General features: G+C 48.9%; 1 protein-coding gene across 1 annotated transcript in view; it reads right to left on the bottom strand.

The window, feature by feature from the left end:
• The window catches only part of NCKAP1L (NCK associated protein 1 like), a 616,762-nt gene that overhangs the window by 516,577 nt on the left and 85,520 nt on the right, over window positions 1–14,665 (bottom strand). The window lies entirely within an intron of this gene.

Genomic DNA, 14,665 nt, shown 5'->3' with positions numbered 1-14,665 from the left:
ACTTTGGGCGACAGCGGAAGCAGTCCACTGACCAGTAAATCCCTTCCTCTTGTAACCAAGCTCACGCAAACCACCCAACCAACTCCCTCAGTGTCAATTTCCTCCTTCCCCAGGCATGCCAATAGTCCTGCAGGCCATGTCACTGGCAATTCTGACGAGTCCTCTCCTGCCTGGGATTCTTCCGATGCATCCTTGCGTGTAATGCCTACTGCTGCTGGCGCTGCTGTTGTTGCTGCTGGGAGTCGATGGTCATCCCAGAGGGGAAGTCGTACTCGTAAAACCACTTTTACTACTTCCACCAAGCAATTGACTGTCCAACAGTCCTTTGCGAGGAAGATGAAATATCACAGCAGTCATCCTGCTGCAAAGCGGATAACTGAGGCCTTGGCATCCTGGGCGGTGAGAAACGTGGTTCCGGTATCCATCATTACTGCAGAGCCAACTAGAGACTTGTTGGAGGTACTGTGTCCCCGGTACCAAATACCATCTAGGTTCCATTTCTCTAGGCAGGCAATACCGAAAATGTACACAGACCTCAGAAAAAGACTCACCAGTGTCCTAAAAAATGCAGTTGTACCCAATGTCCACTTAACCACGGACATGTGGACAAGTGGAGCAGGGCAGGCTCAGGACTATATGACTGTGACAGCCCACTGGGTAGATGTATGGACTCCCGCCGCAAGAACAGCAGCGGCGGCACCAGTAGCAGCATCTCGCAAACGCCAACTCTTTCCTAGGCAGGCTACGCTTTGTATCACCGCTTTCCAGAATACGCACACAGCTAAAAACCTCTTACGGCAACTGAGGAAGATCATCGCAGAATGGCTTACCCCAATTGGACTCTCCTGTGGATTTGTGGCATCGGACAACGCCAGCAATATTGTGTGTGCATTAAATCTGGGCAAATTCCAGCACGTCCCATGTTTTGCACATACCTTGAATTTGGTGGTGCAGAATTATTTAAAAAACGAGAGGGGCGTGCAAGAGATGCTGTCGGTGGCCAGAAGAATCGCGGGACACTTTCGGCGTACAGGCACCACGTACAGAAGACTGGAGCACCACCAAAAACGCCTGAACCTGCCCTGCCATCATCTGAAGCAAGAAGTGGTAACGAGGTGGAATTCAACCCTCTATATGCTTCAGAGGTTGGAGGAGCAGCAAAAGGCCATTCAAGCCTATACAACTGAGCACGATATAGGAGGTGGAATGCACCTGTCTCAAGCGCAGTGGAGAATGATTTCAACGTTGTGCAAGGTTCTGCAACCTTTTGAACTTGCCACACGTGAAGTCAGTTCAGACACTGCCAGCCTGAGTCAGGTCATTCCCCTCATCAGGCTTTTGCAGAAGAAGCTGGAGACATTGAAGGAGGAGCTAACACAGAGCGATTCCGCTAGGCATGTGGGACTTGTGGATGGAGCCCCTAATTCGCTTAACAAGGATTCACGGGTGGTCAATCTGTTGAAATCAGAGCACTACATTTTGGCCACCGTGCTCGATCCTAGATTTAAAACCTACCTTGGATCTCTCTTTCCGGCAGACACAAGTCTGCTGGGGTTCAAAGAACTGCTGGTGACAAAATTGTCAAGTCAAGCGGAACGCGACCTGTCAACATCTCCTCCTTTACATTCTCCTGCAACTGGGGGTGCGAGGAAAAGGCTCAGAATTCCGAGCCCACCCGCTGGCGGTGATGCAGGGCAGTCTGGAGCGACTGCTGATGCTGACATCTGGTCCGGACTGAAGGACCTGCCAATGATTACTGACATGTCGTCTACTGTCACTGCATATGATTCTCTCCCCATTGAAAGAATGGTGGAGGATTATATGAGTGACCGCATCCAAGTAGGCACGTCAGACAGTCCGTACTTATACTGGCAGGAAAAAGAGGCAATTTGGAGGCCCTTGCACAAACTGGCTTTATTCTACCTAAGTTGCCCTCCCACAAGTGTGTACTCCGAAAGAGTGTTTAGTGCCGCCGCTCACCTTGTCAGCAATCGGCGTACGAGGTTACATCCAGAAAATGTGGAGAAGATGATGTTCATTAAAATGAATTATAATCAATTCCTCCGTGGAGACATTCACCAGCAGCAATTGCCTCCACAAAGTACACAGGGAGCTGAGATGGTGGATTCCAGTGGGGACGAATTGATAATCTGTGAGGAGGGGGATGTACACGGTGATATATCGGAGGATGATGATGAGGTGGACATCTTGCCTCTGTAGAGCCAGTTTGTGCAAGGAGAGATTAATTGCTTCTTTTTTGGTGGGGGTCCAAACCAACCCGTCATTTCAGTCACAGTCGTGTGGCAGACCCTGTCACTGAAATGATGGGTTGGTTAAAGTGTGCATGTCCTGTTTATACAACATAAGGGTGGGTGGGAGGGCCCAAGGACAATTCCATCTTGCACCTCTTTTTTCTTTCATTTTTCTTTGCGTCATGTGCTGTTTGGGGGGTGTTTTTTGGAAGGGCCATCCTGCGTGACACTGCAGTGCCACTCCTAGATGGGCCAGGTGTTTGTGTCGGCCACTAGGGTCGCTTAGCTTAGTCACACAGCTACCTCATTGCGCCTCTTTTTTTTCTTCTTTGCGTCATGTGCTGTTTGGGGACTAGTTTTTTGAAGGGCCATCCTGCGTGACACTGCAGTGCCACTCCTAGATGGGCCAGGTGTTTGTGTCGGCCACTTGGGTCGCTTATCTTAGTCACACAGCTACCTCATTGCGCCTCTTTTTTTTCTTCTTTGCGTCATGTGCTGTTTGGGGAGTGTTTTTTGGAAGGGCCATCCTGCGTGACACTGCAGTGCCACTCCTAGATGGGCCAGGTGTTTGTGTCGGCCACTTGGGTCGCTTATCTTACTCACACAGCTACCTAATTGCGCCTCTTTTTTTCTTTGCGTCATGTGCTGTTTGGGGAGTGTTTTTTGGAAGGGCCATCCTGCGTGACACTGCAGTGCCACTCCTAGATGGGCCAGGTGTTTGTGTCGGCCACTTGGGTCGCTTATCTTACTCACACAGCTACCTCATTGCGCCTCTTTTTTTCTTTGCGTCATGTGCTGTTTGGGGAGTGTTTTTTGGAAGGGCCATCCTGCGTGACACTGCAGTGCCACTCCTAGATGGGCCAGGTGTTTGTGTCGGCCACTTGGGTCGCTTATCTTACTCACACAGCTACCTCATTGCGCCTCTTTTTTTCTTTGCGTCATGTGCTGTTTGGGGAGTGTTTTTTGGAAGGGCCATCCTGCGTGACACTGCAGTGCCACTCCTAGATGGGCCAGGTGTTTGTGTCGGCCACTTGGGTCGCTGAGCTTAGTCATCCAGCGACCTCGGTGCAAATTTTAGGACTAAAAATAATATTGTGAGGTGTGAGGTGTTCAGAATAGACTGAAAATGACTGGAAATAATGGTTATTGAGGTTAATAATACTTTGGGATCAAAATGACCCCCAAATTCTATGATTTAAGCTGTTTTTTAGGGTTTTTTGAAGAAAAAAAACCGAATCCAAAACACACCCGAATCCGACAAAAAAAATTCGGTGAGGTTTTGCCAAAACGCGTTCGAACCCAAAACACGGCCGCGGAACCGAACCCAAAACCAAAACCCGAAAAATTTCCGGTGCTCATCACTAGTAAAAATGTCGACTTCCCAGCTGTTGCTGTGGAAACGAGGTCCGAGAGACCATCCCCAAACAATTCCTCACCCTTGTAAGGCAAAACCTCCATGTGCCTTTTAGAATCCGCATCACCTGTCCACTGCCGAGTCCATAATACTCTCCTGGCAGAAATGGACATTGCATTAATTCTAGATGCCAGCCGGCAAATATCCCTCTGTGCATCTCTCATATATAAGACTACGTCTTTAATATGCTCTATGGTTAGCAAAATCGTATCCCTCTCGAGGGTATCAATATTTTCAGACAGGGTATCGGACCAAGCTGCTGCAGCACTACACATCCAAGCTGAAGCAATTGCAGGTCTCAGTATAGTACCTGAGTGTGTATATACAGACTTCAGGATAGCCTCCTGCTTTCTATCTGCAGGCTTCTTTAAGGCGGCCGTATCCTGAGACGGCAGTGCCACCTTTTTTGACAAGCGTGTGAGCGCTTTATCCACCCTCGGGGATGTCTCCCAACGTAACCTGTCCTCTGGCGGGAAAGGGTACGCCATCAGTAACTTTTTAGAAATCACTAGTTTCTTATCGGGGGAAGCCCACGCTTCTTCACACACTTCATTCAACTCATCTGATGGGGGAAAACCCACTGGTTGCTTTTTCTCCCCAAACATAATACCCTTTTTAGTGGTACCTGGGTTAATGTCAGAAATGTGTAACACATTTTTCATTGCCGTAATCATGCAACGGATGGCCCTAGTGGAATGTACATTAGTCTCGTCCTCGTCGACACTGGAGTCAGACTCTGTGTCGACATCTGTGTCTGCCATCTGAGGTAGCGGGCGGGCGTTTTTGAGCCCCTGGTGGCCTTTGAGACGCCTGGGCAGGCACTGGCTGAGAAGCCGGCTGTCCCACAGCTGTTATGTCATCGAACCTTTTATGCAAGGAGTTGACACTGTCGTGTAAAACCTTCCACATATCCATCCACTCTGGTGTCGATCCCGCAGGGGGTGACATTACATTTATCGGCACCTGCTCCGCCTCCACATAAGCCTCCTCATCAAACATGTCGACACAGCCGTACCGACACACCGCACACACACAGGGAATGCTCTGACTGAGGACAGGACCCCACAAAGTCCTTTGGGGAGACAGAGAGAGAGTATGCCAGCACACACCACAGCGCTATATAATCAGGGATTTACACTAACACAAAGTGATTTTCCCTATAGCAGCTATACAATACAGTTTGCGCCTAAATTTAGTGCCCCCCCTCTCTTTTTTACCCTTTGAGCCTGGAAGCTGCAGGGGAGAGCCTGGGAGCTGTCTTCCAGCGGAGCTGTGAAGAGGAAATGGCGCCAGTGTGCTGAGGGAGATAGCCCCGCCTCCCGCTCTTTATATTTATATTATGGCGGGGGATTTTTGCACATATATAGTTTATTAGACTATATTATGTGCTGTTCGCCATGTAAGGTACTCTAATTGCAGCCCAGGGCGCCCCCCCCCCCCCCAGCGCCCTGCACCCATCAGTGACCGGAGTATGTGGTGTGCATAGGGAGCAATGGCGCACAGCTGCAGTGCAGTGCGCTACCTTAATGAAGACCGGAGTCTTCAGCCGCCGATTTCCAGGACGTTCTTCTTGCTTCTGGCTCTGCAAGGGGGACGGCGGCGCGGCTCCGGGACCGGACGACCGAGGCTGGGCCTGTGTTCGATCCCTCTGGAGCTAATGGTGTCCAGTAGCCTAGAAGCCCAAGCTAGCTGCAAGCAGGTAGGTTCGCTTCTCTCCCCTAAGTCCCTCGTAGCAGTGAGTCTCACTGAAAATAAAAAACCTAATAAATACTTTCTTTACTAGAAGCTCAGGAGAGCCCCTAGTGTGCAACCAGCTCGAGCCGGGCACAGATTCTAACTGAGGTCTGGAGGAGGGGCATAGAGGGAGGAGCCAGTGCACACCAGATATAGTACCTAATCTTTCTTTAAAGAGTGCCCAGTCTCCTGCGGAGCCTGTCTATTCCCCATGGTCCTTACGGAGTACCCAGCATCCACTAGGACGTCAGAGAAATACAAATTCAAAGTTAATTCAATTCAGTTTTTCCCCTTTAAGAATCAAATGAGGATATTCTTGCCTTCCCGCTGTCCAAATGGAAATAGTCATTCACTAATGTGAACAGACAGCTGCAAGATTATTAAACAAGATATGACTTAAGCACTATCAACTAGAGGGGTCAATCAGCAAACCAGAAGCAGCTAGCTAGTGTTGCAGATTATCATCATTACCAGGCCTTATTGTTACTCCAGTCATCCAACACCTGCAAGAGATAACGTTCCTAACAGGAATATATCCATCTGCATCCAGGTTCATGTCTAGTGCAGTTTCTAGGGCCGGACAAGCCCTGCAATCGCACGGGGCGCCAGCAGCCACGTCTGCAGCAGAATTCCACACGATCTGGTCGGCCCCATGGAACACTGCTGAAAATCTCACTCCAAAAATAGCTGCCACCTCAGAGGAGACATGCTAGAGGTCCAGTAGGACCTCCAATAACAAGGAGATGGTACAGGAGCGAACATTGGTACCCGGAAGTGACGTTACTGTGTAGGGCATATTATGGTGTCAGGGTCATAACTGTGGGGCATAATTGGTTAGTGGCATTACTATGTAGGGCATAATACAGGTTGAGTATCCCATGTCCAAATATTCCGAAATATGGAATATTCCAAAATACGGACGTTTTTGAATGAGAGTGAGATAGTGAAACCTTTGTTTTTTGATGACTCAATGTACACAAACTTTGTTTAATACACAAAGTTATTAAAAATATTGTATTAAATGACCTTCAGGCTGTGTGTATAAGGTGTATATGAAATATAAATGAATTGTGTGAATGTAGACACACTTTGTTTAATGCACAAAGTTATAAAAAATATTGGCTAAAATTGCCTTCAGGCTGTGTGTATAAGGTGTATATGTAACATAAATACATTCTGTGCTTAGATTTAGGTACCATCACCATGATATCTCATTATGGTATGCAATTATTCCAAAATACGGAAAAATAAGAATTTACTTACCGATAATTCTATTTCTCGTAGTCCGTAGTGGATGCTGGGGACTCCGTCAGGACCATGGGGAATAGCGGCTCCGCAGGAGACAGGGCACAAAAGTAAAAGCTTTAGGATCAGGTGGTGTGCACTGGCTCCTCCCCCTATGACCCTCCTCCAAGCCTCAGTTAGGATACTGTGCCCGGACGAGCGTACACAATAAGGAAGGATTTTGAATCCCGGGTAAGACTCATACCAGCCACACCAATCACACTGTACAACCTGTGATCTGAACCCAGTTAACAGCATGATAACAGCGGAGCCTCTGAAAAGATGGCTCACAACAATAATAACCCGATTTTTGTAACAATAACTATGTACAAGTATTGCAGACAATCCGCACTTGGGATGGGCGCCCAGCATCCACTACGGACTGCGAGAAATAGAATTATCGGTAAGTAAATTCTTATTTTCTCTGACGTCCTAAGTGGATGCTGGGGACTCCGTCAGGACCATGGGGATTATACCAAAGCTCCCAAACGGGCGGGAGAGTGCGGATGACTCTGCAGCACCGAATGAGAGAACTCCAGGTCCTCCTCAGCCAGGGTGTGCCCCTGACCAAGTAGCAGCTCGGCAAAGTTGTAAAGCCGAGACCCCTCGGGCAGCCGCCCAAGATGAGCCCACCTTCCTTGTGGAATGGGCATTTACATATTTTGGCTGTGGCAGGCCTGCCACAGAATGTGCAAGTTGAATTGTACTACACATCCAACTAGCAATCGTCTGCTTAGAAGCAAGAGCACCCAGTTTTTTGGGTGCCTACAGGATAACAGCAAGTCAGTTTTCCTGACTCCAGCCGTCCTGGAAACCTATATTTTCAGGGCCCTGACAACATCTAGCAACTTGGAGTCCTCCAAGTCCCTAGTAGCCGCAGGTACCACAATAAGCTGGTGCAGGTGAAACGCTGACACCACCTTAGGGAGAAACTGGGGACGAGTCCGCAGCTCTGCCCTGTCCGAATGGACAATCAGATATGGGCTTTGTGAGACAAAGCCGCCAATTCTGACACTCGCCTGGCCGAGGCCAGGGCTAACAGCATGGTCACTTTCCATGTGAGATATTTCAAATCCACAGATTTGAGCGGTTTAAACCAATGTGATTTGAGGAATCCCAGAACTACGTTGAGATCCCACAGTGCCACTGGAGGCACAAAAGGGGGTTGTATATGCAGTACTCCCTTGACAAACTTCTGGACTTCAGGAACTGAAGCCAATTTTTTCTGGAAGAAAATTGACAGGGCCGAAATTTGAACCTTAATGGACCCCAATTTGAGGCCCATAGACACTCCTGTTTGCAGGAAATGCAGGAATCGACCGAGTTGAAATTTCTTCGTGGGGCCTTCCTGGCCTCACACCACGCAACATATTTTCGCCACATGTGGTGATAATGTTGTGCGGTCACCTCCTTCCTGGCTTTGACCAGGGTAGGAATGACCTCTTCCGGAATGCCTTTTTCCCTTAGGATCCGGCGTTCCACCGCCATGCCGTCAAACGCAGCCGCGGTAAGTCTTGGAACAGACATGGTACTTGCTGAAGCAAGTCCCTTCTTAGCGGCAGAGGCCATGAGTCCTCTGTGAGCATTTCTTGAAGTTCCGGGTACCAAGTCCTTCTTGGCCAATCCGGAGCCACGAGTATAGTTCTTACTCCTCTACGTCTTATAATTCTCAGTACCTTGGGTATGAGAAGCAGAGTAGGGAACACATACACCGACTGGTACACCCACGGTGTTACCAGAACGTCCACAGCTATTGCCTGAGGGTCTCTTGACCTGGCGCAATACCTGTCCAGTTTTTTGTTCAGGCGGGACGCCATCATGTCCACCTTTGGTCTTTCCCAACGGTTCACAATCATGTGGAAGACTTCCCGATGAAGTCCCCACTCTCCCGGGTGGAGGTCGTGCCTGCTGAGGAAGTCTGCTTCCCAGTTGTCCACTCCCGGAATGAACACTGCTGACAGTGTTATCACATGATTTTCCGCCCAGCGAAGAATCCTTGCAGTTTCTGCCATTGCCCTCCTGCTTCTTGTGCTGCCCTGTCTGTTTACGTGGGCGACTGCCGTGATGTTGTCCCACTGGATCAATACCGGCTGACCTTGAAGCAGAGGTCTTGCTAAGCTTAGAGCATTGTAAATTGCCCTTAGCTCCAGTATATTTATGTGGAGAGAAGACTCCAGACTATATCACACTCCCTGGAAATTTTTTCCCTGTGTGACTGCTCCCCAGCCTCTCAGGCTGGCATCCGTGGTCACCAGGACCCAGTCCTGAATGCTGAATCTGCGGCCCTTTAATAGATGAGCACTCTGCAGCCACCGCAGAAGAAACACCCTTGTCCTTGGAGACAGGGTTATCCGCTGATGCATCTGAAGATGCGATCCGGACCATTTTTCCAGCAGATCCCACTGAAAAGTTCTTGCGTGAAATCTACCGAATGGAATCGCTTCGTAAGAAGCCACCATTTTTCCCAGGACCCTTGTGCAATGATGCACTGACACTTTTCCTGGTTTTAGGAGGTTCCTGACTAGCTCGGATAACTCCCTGGCTTTCTTCTCCGGGAGAAACACCCTTTTCTGGACTGTGTCCAGAATCATCCCTAGGAACAGCAGACGTGTCGTCGGAAACAGCTGCGATTTTGGAATATTTAGAATCCACCCGTGCTGTCGTAGAACTACTTGAGATAGTGCTACTCCGACCTCCAACTGTTCTCTGGACCTTGCCCTTATCAGGAGATCGTCCATTTTCTTTGAAGAAGAATCATCATTTCGGTCATTACCTTGGTAAAGACCCGGGGTGCCGTGGACAATCCAAACGGCAGCGTCTGAAACTGATAGTGACAGTTCTGTACCACGAACCTGAGGTACCCTTGGTGAGAAGGGCAAATTTGGACATGGAGGTAAGCATCCCTGATGTCCAGGGACACCATATAGTCCCCTTCTTCCTGGTTCGCTATCACTGCTCTGAGTGACTCCATCTTGATTTGAACCTTTGTATGTAAGTGTTCAAATATTTCAGATTTAGAATAGGTCTCACCGAGCCGTCTGGCTTCAGTACCACAATATAGTGTGGAATAATACCCCTTTCCTTGTTGTAGGAGGGGTACTTTGATTATCACCTGCTGGGAATACAGCTTGTGAATTGTTTCCAATACTGCCTCCCTGTCGGAGGGAGACGTTGGTAAAGCAGACTTCAGGAACCTGCGAGGGGGAGACGTCTCGAATTTCCAATCTGTACCCCTGGGATACTACTTGTAGGCTCCAGGGGTCCACTTGCGAGTGAGCCCACTGCGTGCTGAAACTCTTGAGACGACCCCCCACCGCACCTGAGTCCGCTTGTACGGCCCCAGCGTCATGCTGAGGACTTGGTAGAAGCGGTGGAGGGCTTCTGTTCCTGGGAATGGGCTGCCTGCTGCAGTCTTCTTCCCTTTCCTCTATCCCTGGGCAGATATGACTGGCCTTTTGCCCGCTTGCCCTTATGGGGACGAAAGGACTGAGGCTGAAAAGACGGTGTCTTTTTCTGCTGAGATGTGACTTGGGGTAAAAAAGGTGGATTTTCCAGCTGTTGTCGTGGCCACCAGGTCCGATGGACCGACCCCAAATAACTCCTCCCCTTTATACGGCAATACTTCCATGTGCCGTTTGGAATCTGCATCACCTGACCACTGTCGTGTCCATAAACATCTTCTGGCAGATATGGACATCGCACTTACTCTTGATGCCAGAGTGCAAATATCCCTCTGTGCATCTCGCATATATAGAAATGCATCCTTTAAATGCTCTATAGTCAATAAAATACTGTCCCTGTCAAGGGTATCAATATTTTCAGTCAGGGAATCCGACCAAGCCACCCCAGCGCTGCACATCCAGGCTGAGGCGATCGCTGGTCGCAGTATAACACCAGTATGTGTGTATATACTTTTTAAGATATTTTCCAGCCTCCTATCAGCTGGCTCCTTGAGGGCGGCCGTATCTGGAGACGGTAACGCCACTTGTGATAAGCGTGTGAGCGCCTTATCCACCCTAAGGGGTGTTTCCCAACGCGCCCTTCTGGCGGGAAAAGGTATACCGCCAATAATTTTCTATCGGGGGAAACCCACGCATCATCACACACTTCATTTAATTTATCTGATTCAGGAAAAACTACAGGTAGTTTTTTCACACCCCACATAATACCCTTTTTTGTGGTACTTGTAGTATCAGAAATATGTAACACCTCCTTCATTGCCCTTAACATGTAACGTGTGGCCCTAAAGGAAAATACGTTTGTTTCTTCACCGTCGACACTGGAGTCAGTGTCCGTGTCTGTGTCTGTGTCGACCGACTGAGGTAAATGGGCGTTTTAAAGCCCCTGACAGTGTTTGAGACGCCTGGACAGGTACTAATTTGTTTGCCGGCCGTCTCATGTCGTCAACCGACCTTGCAGCGTGTTGACATTATCACGTAATTCCCTAAATAAGCCATCCATTCCGGTGTCGACTCCCTAGAGAGTGACATCACCATTACAGGCAATTGCTCCGCCTCCTCACCAACATCGTCCTCATACATGTCGACACACACGTACCGACACACAGCACACACACAGGGAATGCTCTGATAGAGGACAGGACCCCACTAGCCCTTTGGGGAGACAGAGGGAGAGTTTGCCAGCACACACCAAAACGCTATAATTATACAGGGACAACCTTTATATAAGTGTTTTCCCTTATAGCATCTTAATATATAATCATATCGCCAAATAAGTGCCCCCCCTCTCTGTTTTAACCCTGTTTCTGTAGTGCAGTGCAGGGGAGAGCCTGGGAGCCTTCCCACCAGCAGTTCTGTGAGGGAAAATGGTGCTGTGTGCTGAGGAGAATAGGCCCCGCCCCCTTTTCGGCGGGCTTCTTCTCCCGTTTTTCTGACAACCTGGCAGGGGTTAAATACATCCATATAGCCCCAGAGGCTATATGTGATGTATTTTTAGCCAGTATAGGTACTTTCATTGCTGCCCAGGGCGCCCCCCCCCAGCGCCCTGCACCCTCAGTGACCGTTGGTGTGAAGTGTGCTGAGAGCAATGGCGCACAGCTGCAGTGCTGTGCGCTACCTCATGAAGACTGAGAAGTCTTCAGCCGCCGATTTCTGGACCTCTTCTCTCTTCAGCATCTGCAAGGGGGTCGGCGGCGCGGCTCCGGTGACCCATCCAGGCTGTACCTGTGATCGTCCCTCTGGAGCTAGTGTCCAGTAGCCTAAGAAGCCAATCCATCCTGCACGCAGGTGAGTTCACTTCTTCTCCCCTAAGTCCCTCGTTGCAGTGAGCCTGTTGCCAGCAGGACTCACTGAAAATAAAAAACCTAATAAAACTTTTACTCTAAGCAGCTCTTTAGGAGAGCCACCTAGATTGCACCCTTCTCGGCCGGGCACAAAAACCTAACTGAGGCTTGGAGGAGGGTCATAGGGGGAGGAGCCAGTGCACACCACCTGATCCTAAAGCTTTTACTTTTGTGCCCTGTCTCCTGCGGAGCCGCTATTCCCCATGGTCCTGACGGAGTCCCCAGCATCCACTTAGGACGTCAGAGAAAATCCGATATCCAAGTACTTCTGGTCCCAAGCATTTTGGATAAGGGATACTCAACCTGTATGTTGTCAGGGTAAAGCCGGATTAAGGGGTGGCTTCAGGGGGTACGTTACCCTGGCTTCCCCTGCTTCTATGCCCCCCCAGCTTAGTGTACAGCTGCAGTACAAAATGTATTGCACGCTGTATAAATTACAAAGAAGGAAGGGGTTTGAGGGGATGGGAGCTACACGGCACTGTAATTCAGTATCAGTGCAGGCAGCATTGCATGTGGATGGAGGGAGGGGAAAAGGATGGAAGAGCAGCCATAGACAGTGTGCCCACAGCCCACCCAGTCAGTGTGGGATAGTGTAAGGTAAGAGGGAGGAGAGGGGCACACTATATGTGCATAAGTGTATGATAATATGTATTGTGTGATTGTGGTGTGTATATACTGTATGTTTATGACTGTGTGTGACAAATGTATATATGAGTATAAGTGTGTGACTGTGGATGTGTGTGTGTGACAGCATGTATGTATGTATGTATGCAGTAGCGGATCTTGCGACGGGCAAGCAGGACTTTTGCCCGGGGCGCCGGCGCCATCCGGAGGGCGCCGCACCATGGCAAGATCCGCTGCTGCTGTGGTGCCCCCCCGCTGCCGTGGCCCGCTGTCCCGTTGTCCGTTCCGTTGTGAAGGGAAACTAGACGCTACGCGTCTAGTTTCCCTTCGTGGGCTGCCCACAGTGAAGGGAAACTAGACGCTACGCGTCTAATTTCCCTTCCTGGAGAGGACCTTCACTGTAATGAAGTGCGGTGCGCGTTGACGTCATCGCGCACCGTACAGCAAAGGTCCTCTCTACGAAGGGAACTAGACGCTTAGCGTCTAGTTTACCTTCGTGGAAAGGACCTTTGCTGTGCGGTGCGCGATGACGACATCGCGCACCGCACATCCTACAGCAGTACAGGGGGCGTAAATGACCACGCCCCCTGTATGAAGCCACGCCCCCAATGCCGCCCGGGGCGCCCGAAGCCCCGGAACCGGCCCTGTATGTATGTATGTATGTATGTGTATAAGTGTGTGACTGTAAGTATGTATGTGTGTAACAGTATATATACTTGTGTATATGTGTGACTGTATGTACAGTATGTGTTTATATATATATATATGTATATGTGAGTATGACTATGAACGTATACATTTCCCGCCAACCATCACGGTTTGATGGGACAGTCCTGTTTGTCGGGTAGTGTCCCCTCTGTGGGCTGAAGAAAAGGTAGAGAGGGAATGCTCCCACCTGCTGCGTGGGGGCAGCACAGCAGCTGGGAAAGTGATGTGCATGCCCCCAGCGTGAAGTCAACTTTTACCGTGAGGTGTGGCCATGCTCCATCCACATCTGAATGAGGGCCCATCCCTGTATCCCAAATGTTGGTCTTTACGGCCCCCCAGTCTTAAGTGCCCCGGGCCCCCCAAAGGCTTAATCCAGCTCTGTGTCAGGGGCATAACTGGGGTGTAAGGTAGTCTTTTCTTGCATGGCCACGGCCCTTGCAGTGAGGCCACTCCCCTTTTTGATGCACACAAAAAAAACTTATTACAAAAGGCATTTTTTACTGTTCGCACTGGGAAACAAATTGTCTAGAAGCAGCCCTGTTCATCTCCTTTGCGATTAAGGGAGACAGCTTTAATATGGGCAGTATGGATGGTATAATGGTTAGCATTACAGAACTGAGGTCATGGGTTCAACTACCACCATGGCCCTAACTGTGTGGAGTTTGTATATTCTCCCCGTAATTGCATGGGTTTCCTCCGGGTACTCCGGATTCCTCCCACAATCCAAAAATATACAGGTAGGTTAATTGGCTCCCAACAAAATTAACCCTAACATGAATGTGTGTGTGTACATGTGGTAAGGAATATAGATTGTAAGCTCAACCGGGGTAGGGACTGATGTGAATGGCCAAATATTTTCTGTAAAGCGCTGCAGAATATGTGTGCGTTATATAAATAACTGGTAATAATAATAATAATAATAATAATAATTTAATGTATTTGGCATAAGGATGTCCACTTCTTACTTTCCTTTTACACCTCTTTCAAACATAAGGAATATATGGCTAGCATGCTCAGCACAGAAAAGTGTATTTTAAATAAAACGATCTAAAACACATATACGTGCAACTCTACTTGAGCTCCATAGTCAATATGAATAAACTATATTTTTTCATCTCATTGACACATGGACACATCTGCAAGTTAACCTTTACCGTTTTGGACCTGTATCGCCAGGAAGCTAAGTACATACCTCCAAATAACCCATTCCTGGAGAAACAAAATGTTCCGTCCTTGGACTTCCTTCTTAATTTATGATGGTCGTCACCTTTGTTGAACTAATTAATTGATAAGAAAGGTGACAGCCATCATAAATTAAGAGGGAAGTCCAGGAACAGAGCATTTTGT

This window comes from Pseudophryne corroboree, chromosome 2, assembly GCF_028390025.1.
Source record: "Pseudophryne corroboree isolate aPseCor3 chromosome 2, aPseCor3.hap2, whole genome shotgun sequence".
In the NCBI taxonomy this organism is placed as follows: Eukaryota; Metazoa; Chordata; class Amphibia; order Anura; family Myobatrachidae; genus Pseudophryne; species Pseudophryne corroboree.
Note: the sequence above shows the minus strand (reverse complement) of the source record. Positions and strands in the feature narration are given on the sequence as shown.